The sequence below is a fragment of the Equus quagga genome, unplaced genomic scaffold, assembly GCF_021613505.1.
Source record: "Equus quagga isolate Etosha38 unplaced genomic scaffold, UCLA_HA_Equagga_1.0 HiC_scaffold_41_RagTag, whole genome shotgun sequence".
NCBI lineage: Eukaryota > Metazoa > Chordata > Mammalia > Perissodactyla > Equidae > Equus > Equus quagga.
Genome location: NW_025793725.1, coordinates 868,613 through 887,542, shown reverse-complemented (window position 1 = coordinate 887,542; position 18,930 = coordinate 868,613). Strand labels below are relative to the sequence as shown.

The window sequence follows — 18,930 nt, the reverse complement described above, 5'->3', positions numbered from 1 at the left end:
AGGGACTGAATCAGTTTAGACTAAGGAAGTAAGAGGCCACCAGAAAATGGACTATGTCATACATGAGATTCTGAATACAAACTTCAGGGTAGCCCCTAAACTAAAAAACAGAACAGAGACACAAAACATAAATAAGGAAAAAATCTAAGAAACCGAGAATAAGAAATTGCAGAGGTCAATAAGTAGGATAAACACACAGGAAGAGAAACAAAGGAAACACAGGAAAACTGGAAAATGAGCAACAGATTGACAGCATTAAGTACTCATGCATCAATACTCACCCTCAATGTAAATGGATTGAACTCTCCAATAAAAAAGACACAGAGTGACAAGATGGATTAAAGAACAAAATCAAAAATTTCTTGCCTCCAGGAGACACACCTCAGCTCCAAGGACAAACACAGGCTCAGAGTGAAGGAGTGGAAGACAATACTCCAAACAAAAGAAAGCAGGTGCCACAATGCTTATATCAGACAAAACAGACTTCAAAATAAGGCAGGTAAAGAGAGACATAGAAGACCAATATATAATGATCAAAGGGACACTTCATCAAGAAGAAATAACGCTTATAAATAGCTATGCACCCAACACAGGTGCCCCAAAGTTCATAAAGCGACTATTAACAAACCTAAAAGAAGATATCAAAAATAACACAACAAGAGTAGGGGACCTCAACACCCCACTCACATCAATGGACAAATCATCCAGACAGAAAATCAACAAAGAAACAGTGGAGCTAAAAGAAAAGCTAAAACAGTTGGACTTAGACATATATAGAACACTCCATCCAAAAACAGCAGAATACACGTTCTTCTCAAGCACACGTGGAACAATCTCAAGGATAGACCATATGTTGGGAAACAAGGCAAGCCTCTACAAATTTAAAAAATTGAACTAATAGCAAGCATCTTCTCCAATCATAATGCTATAAAGCTAGAAATTAATTACAAGAAAAAAGCTGAGAAAGGCACAAGGATGTGGAGACTAAACAATAATGATATTGAACAAGCAATGGATCATTGAAGAAATTAAAAAGAAATCAAAAAATACCCGGAGATAACTGAAAATGATAATATGTCATACCAACTCATATGTGATAAAGCAAAAGCAGTATTAAGAGGAAAATTCATGGCAATACAGGCACATCTTAACAAACAATAAAAATGCCACATAAGCAATCTTAATCTACACCTAACTGAATTAGGGAAAGAAGAACAAAAGAAGCCTAAAGTCAGCAGTAAGAGAGAAAGAATAAAAATCAGACCAGAAATAAATGCTATTGAAAAAAAAGACACTAGAAAGGATCAATGAAACAAACAGCTGGCTCTTTGAGAAGATGAATAAAATTGACAAACCCCTAGCCAGACTCACAAAGAAAAAAAGAGAGAAAACTCAAATAAACAAAATCAGAAATGAAAGAGGAGAAATAATAACAGAATCTGCAGAAATACAATGGATTATAAGAGAATACTATGAAAAACTATATGCCAGCAAAATGGATAACCTAGAGGAAATAGATAAATTCTTGGACTCTTACAATCTCCCAAAGCTCACTCAAGAAGAAGCAGACAATTGGAACAGACCAATCACAAGGAAAGAGATTGAAACAGCAATCAAAATCACCCCAAAGAATAAAACCCCAGGACCAGATGGCTTTCCTGGGGAATTCTACCAAACTTTCAGAGAGGATTTAATACCTATCCTTTTCAAGCTATTACAAAAAATTAGGGAAGATGGAACACTTCCTAACACATTCTACAAGGCCAACATCACACTGATACCAAAGCCTGATAAAGACAGCACGAAAAAGGAGAACTACAGGCCAATATCGCTGATGGATATAGATGTAAAAATTCTCAACAAAATTTTTGCCACCAGAATTCAGCAATTCATCAAAAGGATCATACATCATGATCAAGTGGGATTCATACCAGGGACACAGGCATGGTTCAACATCTGCAAATCAATCAACGTGATACACCACATCAACAAACTGAGGAATAAAAACCACATGATCATCTCAATATATGCAGAGAAAGCATTTGACAAGATCCAACAGCCATTTAAGATAAAAACTCTGAACAAAATGGGGATAGAAGGGAACTACCTCAACATAATAAAGGCCATATATGACAAACCCACAGCCAACATCATACTCAGTGGACAAAAACTGAGCACCATCCCCCTGAAAACAGGAACGAGACAAGCATGCCCTCTATCACCACTGTTATTTAACATTGCACTGGAGGTTTTGGCCAGAGCAATTAGGCAAGAGAAAAAAATAAAAGGAATCCAAATAGGGAGGGAAGAAGTGAAACTCTCGCTGTTTGCAGACGACATGATCTTATATATAGAAAACCCCAACGAATCCATTGGAAAACTTTTAGGAGTAATCAACAACTACAGCAAAGGTGCAGGCTATAAAATCAATTTACATAAATCAGTACCATTTCTATACTCTAATAATGAACTAACAGAAAAAGAACTCAAGAACACAATACCATTCACAATCGCTACAAAAAGGATAAAATACCTCAGGGTGAATTTAACTAAGGAAGTGAAAGCCTCATACAACGAAAACTACAAGGCTTTTCTGAAAGAAATGCATGAGACGACATAAAGAGATGGAAAGACATTCCATATACATGGATTAGAAGAATAAACATAGTTAAAATGTCCACTCTACCTAAAGCAATCTACACATTCAATGCCATCCCAATCAGAATCCCAATGACATTCTTTACAGAAATAGAACAAAGAATCCTAAAATTCATATTGGGCAACAAAAGACTCTGAATTGTTAAAACAATCCTGATAAAGAAGAACAAAACTTGAGGCATCACAATCCCTGACTTCAAAACATACTACAAAGCTACAGTAATCAAAACAGCATGGTACTGGTACAAAAGCAGGTGCACAGATCAATGGAACAGAATTGAAAGCCCAGAAATAAAACCACACATCTACGGGCAGATGATCTTTGACAAATGAGCTGAAGGCATACAATGGAGAAAAGAAAGTCTTTTCAACAAATGGTGCTGGGAAAACTGGAAAGCCACATGAAAAAAATGAACATTGACCATTATTTTTCACCATTCACCAAAATAGACTCAAAATGGATCAAAGACCTAAAGCTGAGACCTGAAACCATAAGGCTTCTAGAAGAAAACGTAGGCAGTACATGCTTTGACATCAGTATTAAAAGGATCTTTTCAGACACCATGTCTTCTCAGAGATGGGAAAAAACAAAGAATAAACAAATGGGACTTCATCAGACTAAAAAGCTTCTTCAAGACAAATGAAAACAGGATTGAAACAAAAAAACAACCCAGTAAATGGGAAAAATATTTGCAAGTCATACATCTGACAAAGGCTTAATATCCATAATATATAAAGAACTCCCACAACTCAACAACAGAAAATCAAACAACCCAATCAAAAAACGGGCAGGAGACATGAACAGACATTTCTCCAAAGAAGATATACAGATGGCCAATAGGCATATGAAAAGATGTTCATCATCGCTGTGCATCAGGGAAATGCAAGTCAAAACTGCACTAAGAGATCACCTTACACTCATTAGAATGACAAAAATAACTAGAACAAATAGTAACAAATGTTGGACAGGGTGTGGAGAAAAAGCAACCCTCATTCACTGCTGGTGGGAATGCAAACTTGAGCAGCCACTATGGAAAACAGTATGGAGATTCCTCAAAAGATTAAAAATAGAACTACCATATGATCCAGCTATCCCACTACTGGGTATCTATCCAAAGAGCTTGACATCAGCAATTCCAAACATCCCATGCTCCCGCCATGTTCATTGCAACATTATTTACAATAGCCCAGACATGGAAGCAACCTAACTGTCCATCAACAGATGATTGGATAAAGAAGATGTGGTATATATATACAATGGAATACTACTCAGCCATAAAAAGGAACAAAATCGTCCCACTTGCAACAACATGGATGGACCTTGAGGGAAATATGTTAAGTGAGATAAGCCAGAGAGAGAATGACAATCTCTGTGTGACTCCACTCATATGTGGAAGTTAAACATGTGGACAAAGAGAACAGAGTAGTGGCTACCAGGGGAAAGGTGGGGTGGGGCGTGGGCACAAAGGGTGAATGGGTGCACCTACAACACGACTGGCAGACAATAATGGACAACTGAAATTTCACAAGGTTGTAAACTATCATTAACTCAATAAAAAATAAAAATTGATATTGATATATCTTTTAATTGACCTACAATATAATAATACAATGATGCTAAAGAGAGGTTGAGGTTCAGAGTCCTATTATGTAGTTGGATAGAGTCAAAATAAACATGACAGAAGAGCTGGCCCAGGTGGGAACAGGGGCTTAGATGTATTTCTGCTACCAACTACCAAATCACCTTAGGCCTAAGAGCAGGACTAATCCCTATTCAACAATGCTGGAGCACCCTCCCTCTTTCTAAGGAAAAAGATGCACAGGCCTAGAGTAAGCAGAGTGAGGAGGAGGAGGAGCTTATTTCACACCAGTTTGTTTTGGTTAATAAGAGGACAATCTAACAGTAAGAAGGATGCTGACAGCTAGGACTCCAAAGAGTGCCACGGTTGATTTGGTGCATGTTGGTGCTGGCTGGGTATGTGTGTTTCTCCTCAAAAAGCCAAGAGCTGGGTCAGAAAGGGAGCTTTCCCAGAGAGCCTGGGGCCATTGGCACCATGCTCTTCTTTTGAGAGTGAGCAAGTAGTTTGACTCATGGTCAGGAATGCAATCAATGACTCCAAGTGTCTAATAATTAGCTAAGGCTGTCATTGAAAGGATCACAATAGGCTCTACTAGAGCCCCCTCTTGGTTAATACACACTAACTCACTCCTTTGTGCTGTCAAATGCTCCCAGGACATGGAAGCCAGCCTGTCTTCAGGGGCTACCGAAGAGAGCAAGGGAAAAATATCGACGTGCACGTATATATTTTTTTCAAAATGATACTATATTATCCTTATGCTCATTATGAAAAAGTGATTGTCAGATGAACAGTCTGTTTACTCTACTTCTGGTTAGTTCTCCATGAATTGCCTCTCTCTGCAAAAATCTAAGATCTGCTTTGCAGTAGAAGAGTGACTTTAGCACTTCAAAAAAAAAGATTCATCATATTTAGTTAAGCAGAGGTTTAAATTGCAAGTATCTTTTTATAATTAATCATTTATGTTAGCCTTTTGTAGAATAGTTTCCTTATTCTCAGTGAACCAGGGATACTTGAAATTCATACTGACTTTTCAATGCTGTTTTATAAAAGGCATATTTTAATCTATATTCTCTTTAAAAAGTTCTACTTTTAAAACACTAATAGTTTTACAAATGGGTTTTCAACAATCATGCTAAAAGCATCTTATTTTTACAGTAAGTGCTAATATTTAAACAACAGAAAAGGTTCATGATAATAGACTTTTAAAAAATTAAATGATGCTAAATTTGCAAAAGTGATTTTATGTAGTTTATAATAAGAGGCATGAACACAATAAAACTTTGAATCTATTAAAGAAATGTTACTTAGTACAAAGAGGAAAGTGGCAATTATTTTGATTTTGAGACATAATATTTATGCCAGGTTTCCGAGGATGCTAGGTGGAAAAATAAAAAGGAAAACTGGATGGATTACACAGATTTCAGATGAGACTATTTCCAAGTGAGAAGAGAGGAAGACAGAGCAGGTATGTGACTTTGAGAGATGTGAAGTGTTATGAGGGTAAGAATGGACTTCTGAAAATAGCACATAAGTCAAAGCCAGAATTATTAGTCAATACTGATTTATACATAGTTTTTTTAAAAAAGCTTACCTATTTAGAAATAACATATATTTGGTGTGTATGAGTAAAAGTAAGAGAAAGAGACAGAGACAGAGAGGAATATAAACTACCACATCTGCTAAACCATTTGATAAATTGAATCCCCATTTTTTTGGAAGATGGCAGTTCTTCCATCTAGGATCTCAATATACTAATAAAAATATTTAAAGTCCAGGGGCCAGCCTGGTGGCACAGTGGTTAAGTTCACACATTCCACTTAGGCGGCGTGGGGTTTGCCAGTTTGGATCCTGGGTGCAGACTTATGCACTGCTTGTCAAGCTATGGTGTGGCAGGAATCCTATGTATAAAGTAGAAGAAGATAGGCACAGATATCAGCTCAAGGCTAATCTTCCTTGAAAAAAAAAAATTAAAATCCGTACAATGACACTTCTGTTCTTCGATTATGCCAACAGAAAAATCACAATACTGGGTTATTTATTATGTACCTTTCAAGTCTTCCTCAACCCCAGCCTACTTCCAAGGATTTAAATCTGTTTATTCCATTGTACTCCATGGAGATTAAGTGATTTATTCTTATTGGAGAAAAACCAGAAAAGTTCCTGAATTGATGCTATTCTTCCTACATGCTAAATTTTTAAAAAATTAACATGAATGATTTGCTCTGCCCCAAAGCGTTCATTGTGGCTTAAATCCATGGTCCATTAATATTTCCAGATGTTTGTATAAGGTGAAAAAGTACATTTTCTTAAAGTTCTTTCTTTTCTTGCAATAGTGAGGTCTTTGTTTGACATGCTTCCCTGTGTACATACAAACCCCTGTGAGGATGAAGGTGCTTGACATCGTCAGCTTGCTCTTTACCTTTGTACAACATCTCGGGCACCTGGCAGGTGGGCCCACATCCATTCGAACAACATTTCTTAACCTCAGAGCACTCCTGGTCAATTTCACAGCTTTCAACGAAGGCAGCAGCAAATCCACTGGCTTTCTGTGGAGCCGGGCAATCCCCCTGCTTCACTGACAAGCTGTACTTAAAGGAACTCACAGCTCGTCAGGCATTCATAGTTTTTCTTGGGGAGCAGAGGCTAAGGGAGAACAGAAAAAATTCTTCCTAAAAATGACACATGAGGTCTTCCAAGACTGGAAAAGAAGGTCAAAATTCTTATTCCATTAAAATTTCCCTTGAATGTTTTACAAAATAAATGTGTTTGCTTTGTTCCTCCTAAAGAAGTAATATTTTATGTTGATTTCCTAAAGAGATATGACCCATGAGTTGTAATTTTATTGCATGAAATGAATACACATCAATTATACACACACATTCACAGATTACATTCTGAGTTCAGAAACAGATGTTAAATAACTGATTACAAATATTCATAAAACATGATAGGTCCAATTTGAAGATCCCCTTTAATTCCTGTATACATACATGTAATTTCATTCTTTAATCAGTCATTCTTCCCCCCCCCCCCCATATCCTGTAAGTACTAATCAAAGGAGCTTAGCTGTAGCCCTACGGAACCATTAGAACTCTCACAGCAGCAATGCGTGTATCGATATTTCATCAAGAATTTGTCTAAGCCTCAGTTAACTGAACATATTTTACTAGCATCCAATTTTTAGAATTAATATGCACATGAGATTGCTTATCAATGTGTAAGTGTCAATGAGTTGGGCAGTAAATGAATGTGAATTGTCTTTAAAAGCCAAGCCACACATATTTACCTGTGACATGGTGTTGAGTTCTGAAAAGCACCTAGCTGATGACAGTTTGGTTGAGCCCAGAATCAATCAAACGTTAGTGAGAACAGTATTCCTTGACTTATTGGGGGAGTGCATTATTGAAAAAGCATGAGTCGTGGAAAGAATCATTTAGCAAATACATCTTTTTCCTTTGGAAAAGGGGTCAGGACAGCATCTGGTTGTGGGAAGCATTCCCCATTCTAGCTGCCATTGTATTGTGACAAGGTCTGGCAATGGAAGGAGAATCGTGCAAGGCAATTCTTCAGGGAACATAATTCTTTAAGCAGAGTCCTTTGTTCTCCTTTCTAAAGCCTATTACTGATTAACGTCTTCCCTCTGTCCTAGAAGCCTTGTAAAAACAGGCAGCACTAGCAATAAACATATCTCAAAGAACAAACAGCAGCCCCCAAGGATGAGGGGGCTATATTTCATTAATTATATACTTGCTGCCCTCCTAACTTCATGAAGACCCCGAAACTATGTAACCTCTTCCTAAACAATCGATATGTATGCTGCACATCTGGTATGTAGATAACCACCTTTGATTATTACCTTTAGTCACACACTGCCCCTCATCTATTGTTCCCATGACGACAATAGTTAGACCACCTCGTGGGATTTTTTCTATATAAGTGTACCCTGTCCCCGAAATAAATCAGACTTGCTTGCAACTGCGTCGAGTCTCACGTCTAGCACTTACACTTTCGCTGACGCTGTCTCTCCCGCGGGAACCTGGACTCTGCCGAGGCTGGAGCCCGGCAAGTGGCGCCCTAACAGGGACCCGACGGGTAAGTACCCCCGCTCTTCTCAGGACGGATAGGTTCTTACCCAGGGCTGGAAAGAAGAGCCCCCTTTAGCCCCTCTCTGGAGAGGGAGGGTGAGGAAAGGACAGACAGGTGGTAGGTCGGAACTTAAAAAGTTGAGAAGTTTCAGTCCCTCTCCCTCTCTAGAAGGGAGAGTGAAATAAGGTCAGGAAAAGGAAGAAAGATTAAGAACTTTTGAGAAGTTTTGGGCCATACTGAGTCTAAAGAAAGAAGGCTCTGTATAGAAAGAAGAACATGTATGTTTGCAAAAAGGAGACATAAGAGCCTCTTCGGGACAGATTTCTACGTTCCTACATTCATACAAGAACAACATCCCTGGTTCCCTGAAGAGGAAACTGTTAATTTGGAAACCTGGATGATAGTGGGAACACAACTTAGAAGCTGATTTTCTTTATAAAGAGGTTATATCAACTTTGCCTAAGTATGTTTTAAAATGTCTAACTGGGAATACTTCCTTGTGCAACATTATAAGAGCGAGAACTGTTAAGTCCTGGCCGTGGGTCCTGTCACCACACAGCAGCTCTGCCTGCCCGTGGGTCCTGTCCCCATGCTATTCCACGCTATTCTCTAAATAAAAGAGCACTGCCAACAAATCTTGAGAGCCCAAAAAATCTTTCTTTCGACTCCTCGGCTCACCGACCCTGCATCATTTCTGGTGGACTTGCTTCATCGGCTTGTGAGCTCAAGTTCTGGTAAGTGTCCTATTTTTTCCTTGTGCCTTTCTCTTTTTCAAGGATGGATCTAAATTCACTGCTCCATCGGGAACCTTCTTGGACAGCTGTATGAATCCATGTTTGCTGCCCATGGCTACTCTATGGGGCAAATTGTGGCATTCATCCTGAAGAGAATCAGTACCTTAAGCCTGAGGGTGGTGGAAAATGAATTAATCCGTTCCTTCCTGACTCTATCTCTAATAGAAAAATTTTACATGGGTACAGGTCTGTCACTTAAGTCTTTAGGACAGCTGCCAATCTCCAAGACTCCCGTGGAAGGTTTCTTTTCCTAAGGCTGGATTGGGATCCCTTCCTCTGGCACCTGACCACTCTCTGAACTGCAGGAAGGTCCCAATTGGGACTCCAGTTCAAGGAAAGTACCAAACTCTAACCTCTGGTTGAGTATGGGAACCCCTTCTTGGGAGAATGGCTCCAGGATGCAATTGGGTAGAATGTCCCCCAGATCAGCGGAAAAATTCCTCACTGTTTTTCTCTGTTCTTTTATCTTTGGGACGATTCACCAGGCACTTATGACTGCCAGGTATAATAGGGAAGGTATACAAGAGATACAATGCAGGGGGACGCCCCCATCACCCCTTGCTGTAGGAACCCCACAGTAGGAACAAGTAGGACGGACGCTTCCATAGGTTCAGGAGATTTTCAAGGTAATGGACCATTTTCTTTCCTCTCTCTTAAAGTTACAGTGACCATTTTGGCTCCTTTTGAGCTTTGCAATTGGGAAAGAAAGAAATCTTTAAAATATCAAAGGCTCCACCTCTGGGAGCCCCTGCTTCTGGTTTCCAGGCCTGATCACCCCGGCAACCAAGTGGGGTGCCCTCTCTTGGCGATTGACTCATTGCCTGATTGATGGCAGTGATTTTTAAAACAATATATGTGAAGGCTCTGTGTCTGTGTGTCTGTGTCTGTGTGTCTATATGTGTGTGATATTTTTACCCCCGGGTGATATGGCCAAAACTAAGAGCTCTGTTTAATTGGCTTAAAGTAAGCACTTACATAAATTCTAAATACAATAGAAATTAACCCAATGTCTTTTAAGATGATATGGATTAATCTTTGGTTAATGAAAATTTAAGTTTGTTGGTTTGATTAAAATGTTTGGAAATGTCCTCCAGAGTTAGCACTGCATATACAAATATGCAGCCTGGGTTTCCTAGTCAAATAAGTTCACATTGTCTGTTAAATTCATCAGCAAAATAATAGCTTTAAATGATGACAATTACTGTTTTATGGTCTGTATACTTGGGGAAAAAAACAGCTTCGAAGTTCTTTTTTGGTAACAATCTTGAGTTTTGCCAAATTAAGTTAAATGACAAAAGTGTGAGTATCTGGGTTATTTTTGAATTGGATAGAACACTGAAACATTGCTAAACGTACCTAAGTTATTTACTTTTGGCTTCTTATTGTAAAGAGGCTAAAAGCATTTGGTCTATTAAAAAGCATGCCTTGTGTTTTATTGTGAAGTGGCATGTTTCTAGAAATTATGAAAGTGTTTAGAATGCCAGTATAAAAGACAATTCGTAATTGCTTACCTTTTAGTGTTTACTATGGTCTATTAAGTGTTAAGAGTTATTAACCTATATAAGTAAAGCTACTGGAAATTAATAAGAAAATCAGTTCTGTATTCAAGGAAAGTTAAAATGTGTGTTTTCAGTAAAGAGGGTATAAAGTATGTAAGTATTTTTGTTTGATGGGTTAAGAAAGATAAATTTGTCCTAAAGTACTAGAAAGGAAAGAAGAAAGACTTTGGGACATATTCTGAAGGCAAAAAGAAAGTTGTAGAAGGTTTGTGAAGGAGAAATTCTGAAAGGAGTTTCATGCCTGGTCAAGTTGGCTAAGAATAAAGTAAATCCAATTAAGTGAATGAGTTTTAGTATGAAAAAGTACACTGGTACAGAAATTAAAATTTGGTTTTCTCAAAGGATAATTTTCTTGAACTTTTGGTCTGCTTTTGATAAAGAGGTTATAAAAGGTGTTCCTTTGAGTAAGACAAATCTGTTTTGTTAAAATAATGACTGAGGTCACTCTTAAGATTTTTGATTGTTTCTGTAGTCACTTTAAATGGATACCTGAACATTGTCTGACAGTGAGTGTTGTTTGAACAAGTGTTTTGAAATCTTTTGATATTTTTGACAAGCTTCTCCTTCAAAAACATTCAAATCTTGAATAAAGGCTTTCTTTTGACCTGGATGAAGGAGGAGGATTTCTCTGGGGATTTTCAGAGGGCCCCTGGGACTTCACAGAGAAATTCGCTCTGTCTTCCTATAAGGTAGAAAATTCTAAACTAATTAGGGTTATTTGGTCTATTAAGTTACATGGGAAGCATTGTCAGATAAAGTGATGATAATCTTTCTTAGTTGGTATTCTGTGGGTAAATGTTACTGATATAAGTGTTTTAAAAATTATATACATCCCTAAATTCTGATCTATCCTGGCTATCAGCCATAATTCTAATTATTAGTTTAAGGTGTTGTATATCACAGAAATAACCAAGTTTCTCTGTCAATCATCATTTTTAAGTCTTTTGTTGTTTACAGTCAGTAATTATTTTACTCTACTTTTTGCTTTTGCAAATATGTCTCATCTTCAGAAAAATTCATGGAAAGGACTCTAACACTCTAGAATATAGGTTTCTAATAAAAGTTCAGATTGTAAAACTAAACTGGGTAAAAATTACAGAACTCAACCAGAGAAGCTGATGACCTCACAAACTGCTGACAGAAGATTAAGATCAAGAACCAATTACACAGGGTAGAATAAACTGATAGGGATGATTATAATTTTTATGACTTTTTAATTGAGATAGTACTGATTTTTAATATTTTGCTTTTTTTCAGAGTTAAGAAAACCTTTTTCTCTATTCTCTTAAAGAACTATGACTTACAGCAATTTATAAACAAAATTGAAACATTTGCCTTTTCTTCCCTATTTGAGCCCCCCAAAACGACAATTGGAAAAATTACAAGGAGGAGAGCTCAAATATAGCTCTCCCCATCGTTTACCAAGTCATGCTCTATTTGTAATAAACTTTCATGGTGAGTCACCTATGATGAGATATTGGAATGATAATAAACAAAAAATTTTACCACAGGTCAAATGGAAGGACCTGCTTACAGGACAGTGGAAAGGTCCTGATATTCTCTTAACTGTCAGTCAAGGATATGCTTGCATATTTCCACAGGACGCTTCATCTCCTTGGTGGATTCCTGATCATCTAATTCAACATGTACCGCAAGCAGCCTCTGCCCCCACCCCCACCAAGGCAGATGAGCCCCAGCTTCCGAGTCAAGATAGATGATGAATCTCCCCCAGTAGCCCAGATGAGATGACTTTCACTCCGCGAGAAACTTTTTAAATGTTTGGCTCCCCGTCCGCACTCACCTCCGCCCTCTTATTCTTTCTACTGACTCTGGCAAAATTCAACCACACTTGTGTGAGGCCATAGCCACTTTACAGAATGCTGTATTGATTAGACCAACAGAATCACAGTTATATAAGGTTAAGGCCTGTGTCCTGGCCCCTTGTGTTTTCTTGGCCTCTCTTGTACACAGTTTTGCTATGTCTATCTCTTTTAATAATTCTCGTTATGATATTTCCTGTCCAGATTGTATTTTTAACTAATTGTTTGAGCCCTGATATAGAGGTATAAGCTGTAATCATATTACAACAACCCCCCTACCTCATGCTGCCTGTTCACCTGTCTGAGCCTTGGTATGATGATGCCGTCTTGCTATGGCTCAAGCTAGGTCACTGACCTGTTGAACAGGCCTCGGTGGTTTATTACTACATTGATCTTGGGTATTTCAGCTCTAATCACTCTCGCAGCCCCATTGACCATATCAGCTGTAGCTTTGGCTAAAAAATACATACTGCTATATATGTAGATGAGCTCTCAAAAAATGTTACCTTGCCCTAACCACCCGAGAAATAATAGACAGAAAACTAAAGACAAAGGTAAACGCTCTGGAAGAGGCAATATTACAGATAGGACAAAAACTTACAAATTTGAAGGTTAGACTGATCTTGCAATGTCATGTGTCCTATAGATGGATCTGTGTGACTCCTCTTAAGGTAAATCAATCCCTACACTCCTGGGAGAAAATTAAAAATCATATTCAATGTATTTGGAACCGTTCAGATTTAAGCCTGGACTTAAATTCGTTACATGACCAAATTCAGGCAATTAACAAGGCTGAGAAGGATTTCTCAGATGAAGAAAACTCTGCCACTTCCAATTTCCTTGATTCTCTCTCATCCTGGATTTCTCAAAACTCTGTCAGTCGTCCTCACTTCTTAGTCACCACAGGCATACTTCTCTGAACTTTACTCCTCATCTTAATTCTTTTTCCAATATTTATACGCCTTCTTCAAAGCTCTGTCTATGAGATTGAAAAATCTATTAGATTCTCTGCTTTAAAGCATAAAAAAGGGGGAGATGTGGGAAGCATTCCCCCAATCTAGCTGCCATTGCATTGTGACAAGGTCTGGCAATGGAAGGAGAATCGTGCAAGGCAATTCTCCAGGGAACATAATTCTTTAAGCAGAGTCCTTTGTTCTCCTTTCTAAAGCCTATTACTGATTAACGTCTTCCCTCTGTCCTAGAAGCCTTGTAAAAACAGGCAGCACTAGCAATAAACATATCTCAAAGAACAAACAGCAGCCCCCAAGGATGAGGGGGCTATATTCCATTAATTATATACTTGCTGCCCTCCTAACTTCATGAAGACCCTGAAACTATGTAACCTCTTCCTAAACAATCGATATGTATGCTGCACATCTGGTATGTAGATAACCACCTTTGATTATTACCTTTAGTCACACACTGCCCCTCATCTATTGTTCCCATGATGACAATAGTTAGACCACCTTGTGTGATTTTTTCTATATAAGTGTACCCTGTCCCCGAAATAAATCAGACTTGCTTGCAACTGCGTCGAGTCTCATCTAGCGCTCACTCTTTCACCGATGCCCTCTCTCCTGGGGGAACTGGTCATTCCTAGGATAGGAGCCGCAATCTGAAGAGGGAGCTGCTGAGGCTCTTGACAGCAGCCTTACTCAGGGAAAGAAAGGAAACAACACTCTGCCTGCTCTGGACCTTCTTTTGCATTGGGAAGACAATTGACAGGACAACCGCCATAATCCTAACTTTTGCCCTAGCCTTCCTTTTGCCTTTATGAAGGTGCTTGCCAAGATTGCTACCCTGATCCTAACCCTGTCCTTCTAATCCCATTTTCCCCTCCAACACACTTGTCTAGCCAGGTGAAATCTCCAGCCCTCCATTTACCCCTTTGTCAAAGCAGCCGTGTTGTCATTAATGTAAAGTTCTGTGCCACTGTAAGCCTAAGCTTTTAGGCAGTGGGGATGCCACTCCCATACCCATCTTCTCCCCTTCTGGCTGGCTTTGGGTGATGCCACAGCCCTGAACAATGGTAGAGCCACAGAAGGAAAGACAGTGGGATACAGCATGACACATGGAAAAGTTTACCCTGCCATGTAGCCTTCCTTGAACCATTCCATGTGCACAGAGTGAACGTACATGGATTTGCACTCCTAGACAGGTTGGGCTCATCATGTTTGCAATGACAGCTCAGTCTGTTCTAACCAATGAAGACCAGCGTCTGAGAGTGGTTCCTATGAACGCATGTTGGATGCTTGACATTGGAAGTAGGAGATGAACAAAGAAGGTGATTTCTGTTTATTAATTTAAGTCAAATCTGAGTCAGTGACATCACAAATAAATGTGGTAGCATTGGTGAACACAAACCCGGGGAAGAATATGAGCATCATATGTGGCTGACTGCCCGCACACTTGCTGCCTGCTACTCCATATGGATGCCAAACCATGATTCATCATTGGTAGTGCCTGGTGATGCCTGGAGGACACCTGAGTAATATCTGGTAACACTTGCCAGTGGACTACCTCCTGCTCCTCACTGATGATTTGAATATGGCTGGCCTTCTACCATCTGGCAACACCTGGGTAACACCTAACACCTACTATTGGTAACACCTGGGCAGCACCTGGTACGACATGTGCAGATGCCACCTGTTGCTTCTCAATAATGACTGAATAGTGCTCTCGACTGTCTGGACACTTGGTAACATCTGCCAACATGCTACTCCTCACTAATAGTGGAGTATCACCCTCTCCTCAGATAGGTAACATGTAAGTAACCTGGCAGGAGAGAGGCTTAATGATTGGTTAGGGCTATTGACTAGAGGGCATCTCACATCAATAATAGAGGTATATTAGGGAAAAAAAGAAAAGTAAATAAAAGCCCTAACCACTATCAAAGTCCCAGGTTTGGGGAGTGGGGAGGAGAGAAAGAGGGTTAATTAAAGCTTACTATTTCTCATGTTGATGATGACTGGAAATTCCATTAATAACTCAAAACATAAGGACTTCAGCAAGGACATGTCCCAGTAACTCCTGAATGACTACTACCCATCGTAGATTGTTCTCACATGGTTCTCTTAGTTCTTTTCCACAAACAATCTGAGTGAATAATCTGTGTAAAAGCTAAGGCAGTAAATGTTATGTTGTGTATATTTTACCACAATTTAAAAAAAATCTATGTAAGAGCTAGAAATCTGTATATTCCTTGAGGATGTGTAAAGGGTCAAATAGTGTTGTTCTCTTAAAGCTGAAAGAGTCTTTCTGATATTGTCAATTTAATGCAAATCAAGGCATCAATACTCTATGCCAATTAAACACAAGGGAAAGATTTTATGTTCCTAAATTAACAAACAGAGGGAGAAAAACTAGAAACACTACCTAGAAAAAGTATCATTCCAAGGTGTGAATTAGAATTGTAGATGTCAAATAAAATCGACTGTTAATAATTAATCATATACAAAAACTGAAAATAACAGTTTTTAAATTAAAATGGATTAAAACTGGATTAAACAATGTTTGAATTTAAGAACTTTCCAGGTAAAACTTAGAACGAAGGCTGTGGTTTTAATATGGAATTACCATAAATTTGTAGCTAGTTAATTTTTTAGAAAAACAAAACTTTCTAAACATTGAAAGCATCATCGATTCTTAAGGCTTTTCTTTCTTCCTCAGTTTCACAACTCATTTTTCTGCTAGCTGCGGGATGTGTTTTACTTCATTGCCTTCTGAAGTTCTAAATTTAGGTCCAAACCTAAATAAGCAATCAGAGAAGTATGTGAAGGGGTCTGTGACAATTATGGAGTGTTTGCCAGCTTTCTTCTTTCAACAAAGTGTACACTTTACGTGCACTAAAACAAAATAGCAAAATCACTAGCCTCTGCCACGTGGGTTGAGATTTCCAAGTAGAAATAATTTTACTAACTCTGACAAGTGTTTACTGCTTTCTAACCTGGAAATCAGTGACTTAGCTTGCACCATGCTATAATCAAGTTAACACAGTTCAAACTTCACATACAAAAAAGGGTATGAATCAAGAATTGGATAACAAAGCCTGGACTCTCTGTTCACATGCTATTCTAATCACCTAGGTGCCAACTACCACACCCTTAAACTGAAGGGACAGCAGAGGTATCTCCCATCTTAAGAACTTACTTACTGAGCTGTGAGACAGAATTAAGAACAAATAAAAAAACAAAAACAGTGGTCTACACAGATCTTACACATGTGTTCCCAATTAACGTAAAGGAGTGATCATACCAGCCCCATAATCTAGATTTTTCAGTGTATGTGAGAGTGGTTCAATAGTCTTCCTTTTTGGTATGGATTCAAAAATGCAATTTTGGGGGCATTTTCTTGAGGACCATGGAAACAAAAAGAGCTCATCTTTGCACTAGAGTTTTCTAGACAGGTACATGAGCTTGGAATAATACAAATAACACTATGAATATTACATGAGATCATGCACACAAAGAACCAAGTGCTATTGTGCAGGCTTGGCCCACAACAGGTACTCAACAGGAATGGAATAACTGGCATCTTTTTCTTTTCCCACTGCTACAAGTTCACTGTTTGACCTTTCCAAACCCTTCTGTTATTCTGACAAAAATGTTTATAATAGCCAAAGACTGAAGGTTGGCTCTGCATCTTCCATGGTGTGATCATTCACAAGTTTCCAACAGACTACTGAAACCTGCATAGAATGAACTGGGCCTTGCTGGAATTTACAAGAAAGAAACAGTCTAAGTTTTTAATGAAGATCATTTTACAAATATGTAGATGTGGCTCAGTAATCTTACAGAGGAGTTCTATTTAGCTGTTCTATGGTTTTACTTATTGAAGGAAATTTTGACATTCTCTATTAATTATCTTGGATACTTATCTTGGATTAGGTTGAAAAATACTAATGGTCTGAATATAAATTGGAGAACGTATAGTATTTGTACACAAGGTTTCTCACTAGGTTTTTAATTGTAGCTTAATGAGAATTAATCAGTTGAATGGAATAAGGACAAAAATGCATACAGATCAGAGAAAATGATGTGTGAATATTAATACGCTAGACACAAAGAAAATCTGTAAACTCCTCCCTAGTAGCCAGTTGGAAATACTGTCAACAAAAAGTCATTTGGGGGCAAAAAAGAAAGTTGTGACCAGTAAGCATGTAATATTTCCTGTGATATTACCAGTTAATTCCTCCTACACTTGTCAAGAGGAATGTGAACACATCAGGGAAGGTGTGCATTTTCCAGATTATTATGAGTCTAACACCCATTGACTTCATGGTAAATGGGAAGCCACAAGACAACACAGACGTATGTGCTAACTGTTGTATTTCTTGTTTATACAATTATATCCAGTCTATCCAGACAAATTATAATTGTAAAGTTAATGAAACTAGCATTCCTTTATAAAACTACCCACATGAACTATTTCACAAATTACACAAATGGCAATCTTTTGCTATGTCATTGGCTCCAATTTAAATTTGAAAAAATCACAGTTACTAAATTTTTATTCTTCTTATATAGTTAATTCTTATAAATCTCTCCTATATTTCATCTCTTATGTAAGAAACTGAAATGTGTTTTTTAGTGCCTTACCTGGGCAACATGCTAAGCTCAACTTACCTGTGACAAATGATAAAAATAAAATGAAATACTAACAGTGGTAGATAACAGTTCTCGGATGCTTTTTTAAAAGATGCCTATTGTCTTCATGTTGTTTGGAAGTATATCACAAAATAATCTGTACGGCAATCATGGAATGATGCACGTAAAAACATCCAATTCAGTAAATTATCTGAATACATTAGAAATCATATAAATATGAGGCCTCAGATAGGGAGATAATCCTGCATTTGGTATTCAGTTCAATTCAACAGAATTGTAACATGACAATTCTCCAATAAGGATTGAGATATAGATAGGGCCTGCAAGGGAAGTGGTTCTCTTCCTGCTCCAGCCAATAAAAGTGAGGTCAATCCTGAATACAGAATGCCCTCAAAAGAGTTTGCCATCACCATCACAACCATCATCATCACCACCATCAGAACCACCTTCGCTGTTGTTACCGCCACGGCATTGGTAGTTAAACCCTAACACGAGCTGAAGATCTACCATGTCCCTCATCTTCTATCAGATGCTTTACTAGCTCATCTCACCTATTCCTCTCCAGTCCCCACAACCATTATTATTACCATTTACAAATGAGGAAACAGAAGCTCAGGAAGATTATAATTTATCCAAAACTAGAAAACAAGTAAGAGCATGGGTCACTATTACAGTCAACATTTTTCTAAGAGCCATGCCATATCTCAGGGTAAAATAAGAAGAGAACTAAACCAGTGGCTCTCAACTTGCTTCCCTATTAGGATCACCTGGGGAGCTTCTAACACTGCTGAAAGATCAAGGAGTACAGCAGAGGGAAACAAAGGCAT

General features: G+C 38.3%; 1 pseudogene; it reads right to left on the bottom strand.

Annotated features, from left to right (window-relative positions):
* LOC124232266 (anosmin-1-like) overlaps positions 1–15,212 on the bottom strand; it is a 62,979-nt pseudogene extending 47,767 nt beyond the window's left edge.
* Between the last annotated feature and the right edge of the window lie 3,718 nt (positions 15,213–18,930).